The following is a 17,419-nucleotide window of genomic DNA, read 5'->3' as shown; positions in this document are numbered from 1 at the left end:
GCCCGTCTCCATAGCCTTACCCCATAGCCCGTCTCCATACCACTACCCCATAGCCCGTCTCCATAGCCCGTCTCCATAGCCCTACCCCATAGCCCGTCTCCATAGCACTACCCCATAGCCCGTCTCCATAGCCCGTCTCCATAGCCCTACCCCATAGCCCGTCTCCATAGCCCTACCCCATAGCCCGTCTCCATAGCCCGTCTCCATAGCCCTACCCCATAGCCCGTCTCCATAGCCCTACCCCATAGCCCGTCTCCATAGCCCTACCCCATAGCCCGTCTCCATAGTCCGTCTCCATAGCCCTACCCCATAGCCCGTCTCCATAGCCCTACCCCATAGCCCGTCTCCATAGCCCTACCCCATAGCCCGTCTCCATAGTCCGTCTCCATAGCCCTACCCCATAGCCCGTCTCCATAGCACTACCCCATAGCCCATCTCCATAGCCCGTCTCCATAGCCCTACCCCATAGCCCGTCTCCATAACCCGTCTCCATAGCCTTGCGTCACAGGCCACATGTGCTGGCGTCCAGCCGTGCGAGGCCATGCCAGGATCTGTTAAGTCCATGCTGTAAATGTATTTATAGAGTGAACTGATGTGAGCCGTGCCTGGGTATCAAGCCCGTGAGAGAACGGATGACTGTAATGTGTGTGCTCCTTTTTACGTCTGTGTTCTCCATTGTTTATGTGTTAATCAGGATCATTGCTGATTATGCTGCCGTAGGGCATAGTGCGTTTATGGCTAGTGCTGGGCTGGCCGTGGGTCATGTTGGCTGAGGGGAGTGTTGGGTCCTGGGAGTGTCTGCTGGCATGGGTTAGACCAGACCGGGCTCCCTCTCTCAGCCTTGCCAATGGCCATCACCAGCCACAACACCCTTAGGACTACTGACCAAGACTACTGCCCATGAATACTGCCCAGGAATACTTCCCATGAATACTGCCCAGGAATACTGCCCAGGACTACTGCCCATGAATACTGCCCAGGAATACTGCCCATGAATACTGCCCAGGAATACTGCCCATGAATACTGCCCAGGAATACTGCCCAGGAATACTGCCCATGAATAATGCCCATGAATACTGCCCATGAATACTGCCCATGAATACTGCCCAGGAATACTGCCCATGAATACTGCCCAGGAATACTGCCCATGAATACTGCCCAGGAATACTGCCCATGAATACTGCCCAGGAATACTGCCCAGGAATACTGCACATGAATAATGCCCATGAATACTGCCCATGAATACTGCCCAGGAATACTGCCCAGGAATACTGCCCATGAATACTGCCCAGGAATACTGCCCATGAATACTGCCCAGGAATACTGCCCATGACTACTGCCCATGACTACTGCTACAATGTTCTCTTCTACACTGGTCCTGGCACTGTACTTAAAACAGGGGCCACACATATTCTTTAGGGCTCATTTTACTACTAGAAAAGCTTTGAAAAGCACTTAGAATAATACAGACAAAAATATGGTTGTAATAATGAAATAAAATAGGAACTTCTGGCAGCTAGGGACAGGACCGTGGGGAGGCACGGGCGGGGGGGTGCGACCAAAGGTAGACGCTATCTCAGGGGTCAGTAAGGCTTGAACTAAGCAACACAGAATGTGAGATGAAAATCAGTACTAAAACAACTCAAACTAATCAAAAATAACAAATAAAGAGACTATATAAATATAAGAAACTAAAATAAGCCATATATATTCAAATATAAACACATTAAGAAATATCATCTCACTGCTAAATTATTGTGAAGTTCCTATGATAAAAGTTGTTTTAGGTGCTTCTACACCTGCATTGCTTGCTGTTTGGGTTTTTAGGCTGGGTTTCTGTACAGCACTTTGAGATATCAGCTGATGTACGAAGGGCTATATAAATACATTTGATTTGATTTGATTTGATTTTATATTTCAACCAATCTGATAAAGTAATCTGTAAAAGAAACCTCTTCATTCTACATGCCATTTAGCAGACACTTTTATCCAAAGCATTTCTGAGGTATAATAAAACTCCATCTTTGGAAATGAGCTTGAATCCGTTTCCCCCATCCATAACGAGCTGCGTGGAAATCACATGACAATATCATCTAACCACAGTGCCTTATAATCACACCTCAGAGCAACACAACATGCCAGGCAGAATAAATAAGAAGGACTAAATAAATGATCAGTGATTGTTTGGCTCTAAGTGCAGTTAGCTCAGCTTCCTGATTTAGTCGAAACCTTCAGCCATCCCTCAGCGGAGGACTGGTCTTAGCGGAAGAGAATCGGCTAAAAAGACCCATTTGTCTTTATACCTTCAATATTCGATGAGAGACGTTAATTGCATCGCGCTGAAAGAAATGGAGGGAGGAGGGGAGGGAGGGATAAAGGCAGGGATATACTGGCTAATGGTCCGTAGGGGGAAAAGAAAGGAGGGAGAAAAGAAAAGAGGATTTATAATAGAAAGTTAGAGCATATCCTCGGGAGGTTCCTTTCTCCTCCCCCCGTGTATGTTTGTCTTTTACCTGTGTGCGTCTCTAAGCACTAATGCTCATTAGCCAGTCTGTGTGATGATAGCTCAGGATCACTGGTAGCGTCAGCTAGCGACCATCACCGCGAGCACTCTGGCTAAGGAGAGAGGCTTCCAACGGTTACGCACCACTCTGCTCTTGTCAGCCGGAATCGAGCACACTCCTTAATTCAGCCTTTCTTGGGGTTTTTTGGTGGGGGGTTTTACCTCAAAAGTTTGTTGGAAAGATATCAACGAATGAAGTCGCTCAAGGTGCACCGCTTTTCATTTTTAAAAGAAATTTAGGGGATGCATATGCATTAGAAAAGTCTTTGTGTGGAGAAAGTGCCAGCTCAGCACTTCATTTTGCCTTCTTCCCATCCTTCCTCTTCTACTCTCTTCTTTCTCTTTAATCTACGGCTTAGTCCTGATATCTCACTCCGTGATTATCATATCTCCTGGTCCCCACTGATCTGGAAACAGTGGATAAGCATTATCAATTTGGCCTAAACGTATGCAGTGATTCCACCTGTCCAATCAGTTAGAGCAAGGACATTGGACATATTAGACAAAGGGACAATTTTCAGATATTCCGCTTCACCCAAGCGTTTTCACAGTGCTGTAAAGCCCTCAGGTCCTCACAGTGCTGTAAAGCCCTCAGGTCCTCACAGTGCTGTAAAGCCCTCAGGTCCTCACAGTGCTGTAAAGCCCTCAGGTCCTCACAATGCTGTAAAGCCCTCAGGTCCTCACAGTGCTATAAAGCCCTCAGGTCCTCACAGTGCTGTAAAGGTTGGGTGCAGTTGCACTTACCGACCAAACAGGGCAGTGTATCTGATCCCTCCACCCTAGGGCCTCAGGGCAGGCACTTGCCTCCTGTCAGCTCAACTCCACCCCCCACACCACCCCTACAATCAACTCTTCACTCTCTGCCTGTCTACAGCATACTACTGGTCATAAGCTATCTTCATAAATCATGTGTAGTACAAACTAAAGCTATAAAGATGGGGTCCTTACCACTAAGGGAACAGCGTTACCTGTATTTAGCTTTGAGCAGTGTGCGTGTGTGCGTGTGCGTGCGTGCGTGCATGCGCGTGTGTATGTGCGTGCGTGTGTGCGTGCGTACGTGCGTGCGTGCGTGTGTGCGTGTGTGCGTGCGTGTGTGTGTGTGTGTGTATGTGCATGCTTGTGGTTTGGTCAAATAAGATTACAAGGCAGCAATCATGCAAGTTTGTTTTATAATTTTTTCTTCAACATACGTGTGCGATAGCTATATTCATAAATACACAATCACAGCTCACAATCACACAAGACATTCCCTTTTCATGTATGCATGAGTGTGTCCATGTCTACTTGTAACCAGCATTCGATACCCTATTGCCTCTCGATGTGTGTGTTTGAGTCTTTAAATTAAGGTGTGTGTGTGTGTGTGTGTGTGTGTGTGTGTGTGTGTGTGTGTGTGTGTGTGTGTGTGTGTGCTCACTGCTGCTCCGGTTTTGTCTTTGGGGATCATTTACAACTCTCAACATTTTTATAACAGCCCATTTGGTGCTATTTATATTGATCACACAGGCTGCCAAGCACAAGTACTGGCTCTGAATACAGGCTTCTCCTGAATCACACCATTTCTCTGCCCTCGGCCCTGGACTGCTCTGTTATGTTACGCTCTCTCTCTCTCTCTCTCTCTCTCTCTCTCTCTCTCTCTCTAAAACAACTATCTTCCTCTCTGTTGCTTACAGCCCAGTATTCATGACTACATTGCATCACCTCTCTCCTAAACCTAGTGTGTCTCCAATGGTCTCAATGACCCTGTATGTTTGTCTCGAAAGGGGAAAGGAGAACGTTACACTTCACAGATGGCAGAAGGATCGTGTTGTGGCTTGCTGAGCTGATTTGTCATAGACCAAGCTTAGTCTTTGTTGGGGACAGAGGCATGCATGTAGGCTGTTGCACTGTTTATCACTCAGCCCTGTATCATGTTCACTAGAGGTGCTGTAAGTCTGTGCTTCAGTCTGCCTGTGGCATGTCCCCATGTGTTTCATTCCTCTTTTTTTATCTCCTTCGTTCTCTTTTGCTCGCTCTCTCTTGTTCTTTCTCTCCCTCTCGCTCTTGTTCTCTCGCTCTTTCTCGTTCTCTCTCTCTAGTTCTCTGTCTTGTTCTCTCTCTTGTTCTCTCTCTCTCTTCTGATGGGCATATAATGAAATGTTCCACGTCCATGCCCCTGCTGATATTCACTCTGGGTCTGGTGTGGATAAGATGTACGACATCAAAAGCTCCTTTTTATTATTCTTAATTGAATTATTTGTTCACACTGTTGATTGAGTCACACTCACATTTAACTGCAGCCATGTATGGAAGTTGTGAAAATAGATGTCCTTATTTGTCCGGGGTCCATATGCTGTATGAAGTGACAATTTGAATGGAATGAATGTGTTATGGTGAACTCAATACCATTCTGGACACATACCTGTATAATACCCTTTTCCCCCTCACTAATTGGGGAGAAACCTAATACTGGGCTCTATTAATAGGACACCCTGCTCAGCTGTGGATGAGTGTCCCTGTGGTGGGGAAACAACATTCCATCCTTAAGCCTGACCCTGGTACAGTGGTTAGTGACCACATTATAAATCCTGCACTTGGGCCCTGCTACAGTACCTTGAGTGCCATCGGACGCTTTAGCGTGAGTGTGTGTGTGTGTGTGTGTGTGTGTGTGTGTGTGTGTGTGTGTGTGTGTGTGTGTGTGTGTGTGTGTGTGTGTGTGTGTGTGTGTGTGTGTCAGTTCCACTGTAACATAACCTGGTGTAGAGGGTTCTGTTTTGGTCAGGCCTCATGGTTCGCTGTGGTCCTGGTGGCCTTCGAGCCTCCTCAACTTGTCCCGAGCAGGAATGTGTGAAGAGTTTGGAGTGCCTGGAGTGGCTGGCTTAGAGCTCCCTCCCTGTTGTGGAGACACTCAAGGAGGCCCTCAATGCTCCTGTTTCTCCCAGTGGAAAAGCAGAGGGGAAACAATGAAGGGTTGGGCAGCCAGGGGCAAGGCAGGGCGAGGCATCGTCAGCACTGGTGAAGTGTGTGGGGTCAAAGGTGAGGATGAGAGGAGACAGGGGCAAGGGAAAAGAGGAAACTAGGTTTGGCACCCTCTTAGATCCTAAGGAGACTCTTAAAGAACAGCAACACTATCTTTCTTTCTTTCCCCTCTTTCTGGTCTCCTTCACTATTTTCATTTCCTTGACTTGTTGTCCCTGGTTTCTTGTCTTTTCTGTTTCTTTTCTGTCTTTCATTCTGAAGGAGAATGATGATTTAGGTAATGACTTCCTCTGGACTGAGTGCATGGTGCAGGGTGTATGTCTCTGGACTGAGTGCATGGTGCAGGGTGTATGTCTCTGGACTGAGTGCATGGTGCAGGGTGTATGTCTCTGGACTGAGTGCATGGTGCCTGGTGTATGTCTCTGGACTGAGTGCATGGTGCAGGGTGTATGTCTCTGGACTGAGTGCATGGTGCAGGGTGTATGTCTCTGGACTGAGTGCATGGTGCAGGGTGTATGTCTCTGGACTGAGTGCGTGGTGCAGGGTGTATGTCTCTGGACTGAGTGCATGGTGCAGGGTGTATGTCTCTGGACTGAGTGCATGGTGCAGGGTGTATGTCTCTGGACTGAGTGCATGGTGTAGGGTGTATGTCTCTGGACTGAGTGCGTGGTGCAGGGTGTATGTCTCTGGACTGAGTGCATGGTGCCTGGTGTATGTCTCTGGACTGAGTGCTTGGTGCAGGGTGTATGTCTCTGGACTGAGTGCATGGTGCAGGGTGTATGTCTCTGGACTGAGTGCATGGTGCAGGGTGTATGTCTCTAGACTGAGTGCATGGTGCAGGGTGTATGTCTCTGGACTGAGTGCATGGTGCAGGGTGTATGTCTCTGGACTGAGTGCATGGTGCAGGGTGTATGTCTCTGGACTGAGTGCATGGTGCAGGGTGTATGTCTCTGGACTGAGTGCATGGTGCAGGGTGTGTGGGTGAGGAAAGGCTTTCTCTGGTTTGTGGTTATCTCCTAGAACAGCACAGTGCAGTTAGAGTGGCATCAAAGACCAAGCACCTTGACTTGAACTACCGTATCTCTGTCTCTGAAGTGCAGTGGGTTTGCACATGCTGGCAGTTTAAAAGCCCTGTATCCTGTCCTATCAAAGCTTTATGAGCCCAAGGGGACCGTAAAAAGACAAGGCCTCCTGGCCTTGGGCTGGTCAGTGGGCCAGAGAGGGCTGGGGAGGGCTTGGAAGGGTTGAGGAAGGCTGGGGAGAGCTGGAGAGGGCTTGGGAGTTTTGAGGAGGGCTGGGAAATGTTGATGATGGCTGGGGAGGGTTTAGGAGTGCTGGGGAAAGTTGAGGAGGGCTGGGGAGAAAGTGAGGACCGGAGAGTTCAGTCTCATCTGTGGCAACGTCTTCCCAGATGAACTGATATGATAATGGATTGTAGGATCACTTATGTAACACCCACATCCAACTCCTGTCCAATCCCATACACTCCCCTTAACTCTGTTGACCACCTTGAGCTTCCTGTAACATTCCCAAACTATTCTCACTTCCAAGAATATATGCACATGCACGTGCAAGCACACTCGCACACACACACACACACACACACACACACACACACACACACACACACACACACACACACACACACACACCCACACACACACACACACACACACACAATCTCTCTCTACTGTGATTGTTTCCAGCCTGAGACATACCTGTGTCCAGGTTGCTGACAGATACATGGGTTGGTGTGTGTGTTTGTTTTCTCAGTAGGGGTCTTTGGGCTGCAGTCGGAAGCCATGATAAAGATATCTGTGTTTGGACAGACACTACTGGAGCTGAGAGAACACACACTGCTCTAAAGAACACAGATATTACAGGATGTGTGAAAGGCCACAATAACAGGGATTGTGCAGAGAATGTTTTTTATTCAATTTCTTTTGAGCAATGAGAAAATTCATGCATTTCCATTTGATCACTACTTACAGTAATTATGATTCTAGCTGGCTGACTTCCCTAGCAGGTTACGTGTAGTGTTATAGTGAGTGATAATAGCCGGCTCATCCTCTCAGCAAATGAGTTAATGGGACCAGGGTGATGGTGATATCCATCCAGTACAGGGAGACGTAGAGCCATGTACAGCCCCAGACAGCTTTAGACACAATGGGGACACTCACAGACAGGGCTGCCTGCCTGGGCATCTGCTTCCATAGGGATCCCACTGAGTGAGAACACACATTTAACCATCTGTAGCTCAAAGACACACAGGGAACAGAGGAGGAGGAGAGTGGAGAAGAAAGGAGTGCTATTTTGGATGAGTTGCAAGAGGTGACGTCTTTAATCTGTGTCTGTGGGAAGAAAGTTTATGAGAGTGGATTATTGAACGTGTGGGAGGGTGTGTGTGTGTGTGTGTGTGTCTCTGGGGGGAGGTGAAGTGTGTGTGTGTGTGTGTGTGTGTGTGTGTGCGTGTGCGCGTGCGCGTGCGCTTGCGCATGTGTGCATGTATTCCTTAAAAGTCGTAAGTTTAAGTCTTGACTTACAATGCATTTGTACTCTGCTATGGATGAGCCAAAACTAGGTACTAAAGACACAATAACAAAGAACTCGTAAAACACAGTAGAATCACACCCAGCTGTCATGATGAAATGAGATTGACCTAACTGAAACACTGAAGGCCACATGACTCAATGGCCTGTACTGAGCAGTGTGTTCACGCACTGTTTCTGGAGAGGATGAGCGAGCTTAAAAGCTTCTGACAGTAAGATGTGAATCATCAGTCGTTTCATCAGAACATCACGCCCACCAGGGACCTCGGGAGAGCGTTGTGACCGATCCCGCTCCCTGTATTCTAGTAATCCGTGGGCCAACCAAAACCTCACTCCCTTTTCTACATGACACAGCATTTCTGTATAACTTGGGCTTCTGGAGAGTGCAGCGTTCAAGTGAATAGTAAATGGTAAAGTCAGTTCCCTCAGTTACATTTACAGTATTTACATGATCATCAACCATGACCTTAATTATATGAAATAAGTAGTTGTTTTTACTCTGCTTGTAACCTTTACAAAGGTCAACTCTAGCGCTCCCGTTCACCCATCTCTTTCACACACCTCTGAAGCTCTTAAATAAACAGACAGCGGATTTCAAGGTGTGTCTGTGGTGGAGGTGGTCATATAGAAGCTCAGAGGTGTGTGTTTGTTAGCACACTTACATTACCTTTCCCCACATCAAAAGTCAGCAGCACCTGCGTTTGCTTTAACTGCCACTGTGCTGCCAATGTCAACAAATACACACACACACACGCACGCACGCACGCACGCACACACACACACACACACACACACACACACACACACACACACACACACACACACACACACACACACACACACACACACACACACACACACACACACACACACACACACACACACACACACACACACACACACTATCTCCTTGCACAACACTACACAGGGTCAACAAACCTGCAAAACATACTCAGCATTATTCAAATTAAATTGACACCTGCAATACGTGTGTACCCCTTAGCTAAGCATCCCAGACAATAAAGCATGGGTGGGTTTGGGTATATTTTCTGTCTAAATATGCCAGGCTGTTTTGGCATCAGCCAAACTAATAATGTGACGCACATCAAGGATGCATCTCCCCCCCATGCAGTGTGTGTGTAAATAAGAACAGTTAACATCAAGTAATGGTTCATAGAAGAGACTAAATGAGTAACGACCAAAAAAAAGAGTGCAGGTAAATCAAATCAAATCAAAGTTTATTGGTGGCGTACACAGTTTTGCAGGTGTTATCGCAGGTGCAGCGAATCGCTAGTGTTTATAGCTACAACTGTGCATTAATATCTAGCAATACAATAACAATACACACACTATCCAAAAGTTTGTAAAAAATAACAATTGCAGACACTTGCATTGATGGAAGCCACAATCTATCTGCAAATTAAAGCTCATCTACCCACTAAATAAAAAATATATAATAGAAAAATGTATTAAGACATCAGAACAAGCAATGTCAGAGTCAGGATTCTAAATATATATGTACTGTATGTGATGGTGTGTACAGACAGTATGGACAGTATATGAATAGAACATGTGTGTACAGCAGTAGTTATATATGATGAGCCTAGACTAGAATACAGTATGGATATAAAGTAGGTAAAACAGACTGTAAACATTATTAAAGTGACCAGTGTTCCATGTCTATGTACATAGGGCAGCAGTCTCTAAGGTGTAGAGTAGAGTACCAGGTGGTAGCCGGCTAGTGGCAGTGTCTACGGTTCAGGGCGGGGTACTGGGCGGAGTCCGGCTAGTGGCAGTGTCTACGGTTCAGGGCGGGGTGCTGGGCGGAGTCCGGCTAGTGGCAGTGTCTACGGTTCAGGGCGGGGTACTGGGCGGAGTCCGGCTAGTGGCAGTGTCTACGGTTCAGGGCGGGGTACTGGGCGGAGTCCGGCTAGTGGCAGTGTCTACGGTTCAGGGCGGGGTACTAGGCGGAGGTCGGCTAGTGGCAGTGTCTACGGTTCAGGGCGGGGTACTGGGCGGAGGCCGACTAGTGGCAGTGTCTACGGTTCAGGGCAGGGAACTGGGCGGAGTCCGGCTAGTGGCAGTGTCTATGGTTCAGGGCAGGGTACTGGGCGGAGTCCGGCTAGTGGCAGTGTCTACGGTTCAGGGCGGGGTACTGGGCGGAGTCCGGCTAGTGGCAGTGTCTACGGTTCAGGGCAGGGTACTGGGCGGAGTCCGGCTAGTGGCAGTGTCTACGGTTCAGGGCGGGGTACTGGGCGGAGGCCGGCTGCCAACAGTCAGATGGCCTGGAGATAGATAGATAGGAGGTAGATAGATAGGAGATAGATAGGTTAGGTAGTCATATTACGATGGATAAATAGAGAGAACTAAACGCTTCCGTTCTAGAAAAGGACAAATGGGACAGATCGTGATCTGATTGACCAGTGTGACAACAGCCTGACCACAGCTCTACTCTAACCCCTATCCACCCCATGATCCTGTAACGTTCTAACCTCAGTGGACTGCTCAGGCCCTGCAGGTCACCTCCCAGGCTCCCACACACTGCACTCACATCCGCTCTGGTGTGTCATACACTGGAGGAGGAAAGAAGGTAGTGACAGAAATACACTCATCACAACTGATCCATGTACTGTAGTGGTTATGATCCCATTTCAAACCAACCTATACAGTTACTGTATCTGATGAAGATGGAACACATTTCAAGCAGAGTCAGGTTTACTCATACAGTAGCCTAAAACTGTTTGACTTTGCGAATGTATCGTAGCGTAAATACTCCTATTACATCAATGCCAGTGTGACTGACCCGGGGACGTGAGTGTCCGATATGAGCAGCATTTTCCCGGAAACGCAGATGAAAAGGAATCTATTTCTGCCTCTCCTTCCTGCTATGCTCGGGCAGATGGGCACACTGATGGTACCATAAACCCAGATCACGGCTATCTCAATAGCCCAAAGATTCATGATTTTCAAACTGTCCTTCCTGTGTGGTTTCGGTACCTGTGCCAACCCTGTAGCATATGACTGTCATTGGCTGCTGTTGCGTTGTGTTTGACCTTTGACCTCAATCTACAAAAATAAAATATATATAACAGCCCTACTCACCCCCCCTGAGTGACAGGAAATGATGTACTGCTGCCGTGGCCTCCGCGCTGCTGAGCGGTGTGGTTAGGGGTGCTGTGAAACAGAAAGCAAGGAAAAATTACCAGATAATAAATGGTTATCATGTCTCAAGACTGAGAGAGAGAGAGAGAGAGAGAGAGAGAGAGAGGGAGAGAGAGAGAGAGAGAGAGAGAGAGAGAGTTGTATGTTTGTGTAAATGAGTGTATGTGAGAGAGAGTTTATATGAAAGATAGAGACCGAGACACAGAGAGAAGGAGTGAAAAATGAGAATCAGATTAGAATACAGTATGTGCATCATTATATACTTATGTTACATTATTGGACATCATTTTGGCCTTGTCGATGGACTACTTTGTGCACATTTATTTATTTGTTGACACTCCTCACTGGATATACAGATGTATCCAGAATCCTATCTATCCACTGCCACATACATTATACAACACAACTTGTACTACCACACACATATTAGAGCCTTGTCATGAGCCTCTTTGTGCAGTTTGTCTGTGGTGCCACCGATCTTCTCTCCTTCGCCCGTACATGTTTTCTGTTTGACTGTCGATTCTCTGTCATCCTTCCTCCCTCTCTGCTCTACTCTAAACCACCGCGCTCCCACACAGAACAGCCCAGCAGCTGAACAGAGAAACAACAGGCGACCTCAAGATTTAAAGAGACAGGAAGCTGAATTAGCTGAGAGCAGGGTGCCCATGTTAATATGCATGTTACATGTCAACCATACATTCATTTGATAAGTATTTGATAGCTTATTTTTTTCCTGTGCATCCTGGTTTCACTTCAGCACCTCTCAGAAGACTTCCAGAAGAAAGGAAACTTTTCAGGTCGCTTTTGTGCTTCGTGAAATGACTCTACTGGAAGATGAACAGTCACAGACACCTTGCAGGGGCTAAGTCTGGGAGCTCTCTTCCAATATCTGATCTCAGAGCAGTTCATTAGTGCGGCCTGCAGTTAGCTATCCTCAGATGACCTGGGTTTGACTAATATGTGGTTCTGATTTGGATCAGACATATCACACACTCAGTTTTCATCCACATACACAGCTGATGATAACACAAGCCACTGTTGTTGAGAGAAAGAGAGACAGAAAGAGAGATTGAAAGATAAATAGAAAGAAAGATAAAAAATTACGAGAGACAGCGATAGAGAGAGAGAGAGCGAGAGAAAGGGAGTTAGGGAGAGACAGGAGACAGTAGAGTACAGCTCATGTGTGTCTAAGGGAATGAGACTAGCATGGCCTCTATCACAGCCCCTAATAGAAACATGCACTGTCCCCTTATGGGCTGAGTTTGAGAATAAATCAAATCCTCTAACCCCCCCCGTTCAACGCACTACCCTGTCAAACCTAATCTAAGCTGCTCTCCCCTCCCCCACTGCCCTCGCCCCGCCCTCCCTTGGCGGACAAAGCCGTTCGCCGCCTCAGGCAAGGGCTGGGAACACAGGAGCAAAGTTACAGCCAAGAGAGCGGTAGACTAGCACTAGCGCTGACAGGAAGCCTCACCAGTGTCTGTGTCTCTAGTCTGTAGAACCCACACTTCCCGTGGACGACCTTAAGATCTGGACATGTGAAATGACTGCTCCGGGGTCACATAGCATTGCTATGGAAGCCAATTAAAATATATTACCCTGTAAAATGACACTTTTGTTTGTTGTTCCCAGTAGCCTTTAGAAGAGAAGGGAGAATGTAAAATAGATTACAAATTCTGCAAGTATCAGCCTTTCCGCTGAGAACTTTAGTGCCATTAAGAATATGGCTAAGAACAACAAGTGAATGGCCTTTTTTAGAGCGACCACTGGTAAAGAGAACATATATGTGTGATGTCATCTGCATGTCTCCTCTGTGTCTGTCACTCAATGTGGTTTCCACCACAGGACACATACAGCTATTCCCATAGGAACTATAAGGCTAGCCTCCATGACAGCACAGCTAGGGGACAAACATACCAGCAGACATTCAACACAGACCTAGAGTCAGTTGGGGGTTTTACTAATCAAGGAGATGGCTTTGAGGTGTGATACTGATCTTAGAACAGTGCTTTGACTTAACTTGTAAATTAATTCTAGTCTGACAGGCCTTGAGTAGGGCCAGACTGATTGTCTTGGGAAATAATTACCTCAAGCATTCAGACATGATTTAAAATAAGAAAACATCCTATAGAAATGATTCAACCTGAACCAACCTGGGAAAACAAGAGTAACTATAGTTATATTGATTTAAAATGCTCACAAGAAATGATGAAAATACTCCATAGATTATGTCTGTCACTAGCTGTCAACTTGAAACAGGGAACTAGTGAGCACATGCACAGTGAGGCTGTTACAGGATATGCAGGTGTAGACATGTACAGACTCAACTCTCTTAATATAATTTATTACATGCATGACTGCACGTATTAGTTGTTAGTGGGCATTCATCTCAACATTTCGCATCTAAGGAAGGTAGCTAATTTTGATTGAGTATGACATGTTAAAATGATTACACTGATTCATTGTAATGTGATATGCGAATACATTTACAGTATTTTAGGGCCAGGCATTCGCAATGCATCTGCGTTCTTACCTATTTAGTAAAGATAAAAGAGTTAAGTCCCCTTCAGCGACAGGGACAGTGACTCAGTGACAGGGCTTATGTTACGTGAGAACTGTCTCACACCAGGTTTGCACTTCCGTTCTCACTTAAAGACAAGCCCCATTGATCCGTTGGAGAGGAGGGATAGAAGCTGTGTCTTTTTCCATGGCTCCCTCCAGTGCTGAGGCCTGCAGACTGCTACTCTCTGGGTGGAGCTGCGGCTGCAGCCGGGTGTGAGACGGCCCGGCCCGTGATGACTGACAGGCCTCGAAAAGGGATAATGTGTCTGGCCTCAGTGCCAATGCAGCACAGTACAGCTCCTAGTGATAAACACTGGTAACCTGATCCAGAGACAAGAGAAGCCTCTACTCCTCCTGACACAATGCAAACACAATGCAAACACAATGCAAACCTCCGCAATGCCTCACTCAGATCTGACCAGACTTGCTTAAACAGTTCCACCTTGATCTAGCCCAGATCTAGTTCACCTCAGCTCATTACAGCCCAGCCCTGTCCGATTCAGCTAAGCTCAGCCCAACTGGGCTCGTCTCGCCCCCACAGAGGAAGCCATCAAATCTTACCACCATCTGTCTGCTGTCTCCTGCTTCACGACGGGGACTCTCCGCCACTATTATTGTAAAGGCCCTCCCTATTCAATATTCCCATTCAGATGACAGGACTTTTGCATTCTCTCCCTTCAGGAATATTTATTGGAAGTTTATTTTATTTTATCTGTTTTTTATTACTCCTCTTGTGCAAATAGGCCCCCTTAGAGTGGCTGGGCCCCTGCCCTTGCCGCAATGCCAATGTAAACATGGGAAAGTAATTTGAATTCTAACAAAGTATAGATTAGCTGGTGACAGTTTGTGGCATGGGCGATTATTTTGAAAATAATCCTGTTTTGATATGCATCGGCGTCCCGGCAGGAATTTTCAATTTGTTTTCCCATTGCCGGATGTAAACAAGCTCCCAATGTCTCCTTATCACTGAGACGCACGGACGGGGAATGAACGTGCGTCTGTCTCCCACCTCTCCCCTCCCCCTTCCTTCCCGCCCCCCACACCCGTCTCCTCCGCTATACTGCTCAGCGTCTGGTTTGAGTCGCTAAGAAGCAGACTCGCTTGTCTGGGTTTCAACAAGTCCCTTTATCACACGCAGGTAGAGGGGTTTATGTATGTACCTGCAAGTCATTTGCAAACATGAAGTCCTCAGAAACGCTCCTCCTGAATATGTTCTGCTTGAGGAGTTTCTGCCCATTTCCCTGTGTGAATAGGCAAATGTGCAGCCTGGCAAAATGGCCCCCTGTAACTCAAAAGAAACGGGCGTACCAACAAGCCTGGTGTATGTGATAAATGTTTACAGAGTTGATTGTCGACTGCAAGTTATGGAGAGAATTGATTGTTTATTTGAATAACAACAACAACAAAAAAATTGTCAACTTTAAATTAGTTCCAAACTTAGTCAAAAACGATTGAGAAATGATGGCGGTGTAACGGCACTATTTGTGGATCTTTGTTGCTGGTAATATCTCGCATTTGGCTCCCCGTCATACCCTCCAACTATTTGGACGTGTTAACTAATTTCATAATGAGCAGTTTACCTGAGTGCAGGACTTAAAACCACAGACTAACAGCCACTGTGGCGCTAGAGGCATTGACTTTAACCTTCCTTCATTTGGCAGGAATGCCAAAGGGGCTATTTATCTCACTTTGTGATTGATTGCTCCTGCCTGAAGCTCATCAGCATGTTGCTCGTCATGTCTTAATGTTTATCGGGATTATGCGAGGATAAACATTGTAATCCTCAACGTGGTCCGGGACTTCCAATTACCCACGCTCCTTTACCAAAAATAAGGTCACCATTGATTTAACCTATTAATACAACATAAGCCAACTGGCATCCCTCTCCTGCTAATTTCACTGAAGTTAGGCCTGACTGCGGTTGAACTCCCCCCACTCACCAGTCACCCATCAGCACCCAGGGCTGGAGCATGGGGACTCGAGGTGACCCTCTAGATGCCCCTGCCTCATCGGGAGTGGGCGTTTGATTAGAGGTGACCAGGCACACAGCCTGCGGTCACTGCTGTTACCCAGCCTGGCCACCATAGTGTTAGCGATAGTGCCAGGGTGGACGTCCAGTCCGTGCTGACAGTCTGGATCGATGGGGGACAGATCGCTTTCTCCTCCTGCGATCGTTACGATCCCGCCCCTGAGCTCAGGTAGCTAGAGAGGGGAGCTGCAGGGGGAGGGACACACAGGAGACTAGAGGTGATGGAGCTGATCAAGGGGTACCCTCACCCAGACATACTGTCTACTGTCCTTACATATTTAAATATAACATAGTGTAGGTACAGTAGTTATGAAGAGGAAAGAGTCATCTGCCTGATGACACCGTTACCTACTGAGACTTTTGATCGTTTTTATTCAGTGATAAATCACAATCACAAAATGTATATTTTTATTCTGTTGTGTTCTATATATTCCAATCCACACTGCTCTTAGCATATTTACCCTTAGTGGGATAAATCAAGTATCTTGAATCTAATTTAATTAAACACATTATCTGTTCGGCTGAAACATGATAGAGCTTCATGGCCTGGCACATAAGTAAGGGCTACAGAGCAGACTGACTCCGTATCAGCCCTTCATTAATCTAGTCTAATACAATCAAAGCCAAGCGCTGCTTTCACAGGCAAGAGTAAGCACGGCTTAAATTACAATACAGAGGAGTGGAAATCATTACTACCTTTAATGTTCCCAATCTAATTGAGACATTAATTTAAGCAGAGAACTCCACTGAGGACGATTCATAACTGCTTTTTAATTTAGAGGGGCCTTCAGCAGGAATGAGGAATATCACAGGGAATAGCCAGTCAATGTTTCCCATATTTTCTGGATATAAAAGCCCCTTGACGTTCTGGGAGGCTAGAGAGGGGAACTGCACAGCGGGAGAAAACCCTTGCATGCCCGAGAATACGCACACATGCACGCACATACACACATGGGCGCGCATACACACACACACACACACACACACACACACACACACACACACACACACACACACACACACACACACACACACACACACACACACACACAAACACACAAAGGCTGTGGCTCCTCTGGTGATTTTTGATTTGTTTAAGAGTGTGTTTTTGTGTGTGAGCATGCTTGTGTGCATGTGCTGTTGGCGTGCCTCGAGGCTCCTCTGTCGCCTTATCAGTCTCAAAGTAAAAAAACATGCTTCTCTATGCTTGAATCAAGCGTTTAGATACATCTCAATTACTGCAGAATCACTGCACTTTCAGGAGAATGTGCTTGGGCAGGTGTAGTGAAGACTGGCTTGATGATGTCTTTGCAGAGTGGCAGTCAGTATGTATCTGTAGGAAGGCTGATTGAACCTGATGTCTGACTGTTGTCTCTGAGTTGTGGTTATGAGCAGATTTCTTCTCTCTCATTCTTATCTGATGCAGTTCTGGTGAAAACATTCACACACAATACAGTTCTAATGAGTAGTGAAATATAATGTATGACTTTTGACATTATATTTAGTAAGACATTTAAAAAAACATATCTAATCAATTTAGATTATAAGACTTGATAATTATTTGAATATGTTTTTAGACAGGCTGCAATCTCTTGTATC

The sequence above is a fragment of the Oncorhynchus clarkii genome, chromosome 6 (assembly GCF_045791955.1).
Source record: "Oncorhynchus clarkii lewisi isolate Uvic-CL-2024 chromosome 6, UVic_Ocla_1.0, whole genome shotgun sequence".
Taxonomy (NCBI): domain Eukaryota; kingdom Metazoa; phylum Chordata; class Actinopteri; order Salmoniformes; family Salmonidae; genus Oncorhynchus; species Oncorhynchus clarkii.
This window is presented reverse-complemented; position numbering follows the sequence as displayed.